This window comes from Sinocyclocheilus anshuiensis, unplaced genomic scaffold, assembly GCF_001515605.1.
Source record: "Sinocyclocheilus anshuiensis isolate Anshui unplaced genomic scaffold, SAMN03320099.WGS_v1.1 scaffold1208, whole genome shotgun sequence".
NCBI lineage: Eukaryota > Metazoa > Chordata > Actinopteri > Cypriniformes > Cyprinidae > Sinocyclocheilus > Sinocyclocheilus anshuiensis.
Genome location: NW_015542424.1, coordinates 39813 through 40753, shown reverse-complemented (window position 1 = coordinate 40753; position 941 = coordinate 39813).

The window sequence follows — 941 nt, the reverse complement described above, 5'->3', positions numbered from 1 at the left end:
GCGGACCACGGGGTGAAGGTTTGGCGGCAGGCCGGTGTAACTTGGACCCGTTGAGTGCCGCGTTGCCACGCCCACCTCGGGACCCAGCCATGGAGCCAGTGCTGAAGTGGTCTCCCAGGAGCCTCGTGTGGGACCGCCATCCTGCTCTTGAATGTATTCAAGCTTTTGCACAACTGATCCTGAGACTGAGCTAATATGAGCCAGTCGTCGAGGTAGTTGAGAATGCGAATGTCTGCTCTCTCAGGGGAACAAGGGATGCCTCCGCAACTTACGTGAAGACCCGGGGCGACAGGGACAGCCCGGAGGGCAGGACCTCGTACTGATGTGCTCATCCTTCGGACGCAAACCGCAGCAATGGTCTGTGGTGCGGACTCGTAGCCGGTCCGAGGTGGGGTCTGAGTGTGTGTAACACTGACCTGCGTTCGAGCAGAGGGTGCGTGGGTAGTCCGTTGGTTCATCCTCCTGATCTGCCCACTGCTGCTCACTGGCGAGAGAGGAGGGTGAGTGTGATACGACACTGGATCGTCCACAACCCCCCGTCCCCTCTGGGGACCCAGAGATAGAGGAAATTGCTCTTTTGTCGAGTATTTGGGTACCACCGACTGAGAGGTCAGTGGCGGAAAAAAAAAAACACATAAATTTGCAGAAATGCCACACAAGTTGTCACTAAAACTTGAAGGCACATATTTAATTTCAATCTAAAAAGCAAAATCAAAACAATTTTTTCAAATTCAAAAAAATAAATAAGTAACTGCAATAAGCAGATATGAATGGTTTGTGTGTGTGTGTGTGTGTACGTACGTGAGTGAGTATGCTCGTTCCATATTGCATATGTGCTCTAGTACCAGGCCTTCATTTTTGTATGGAAATTTTCAGATTTAATTTTTTCGCATTTCCCATTCATTTCAATGTGGGGTCATATTGACCCCAAAGACCAGATT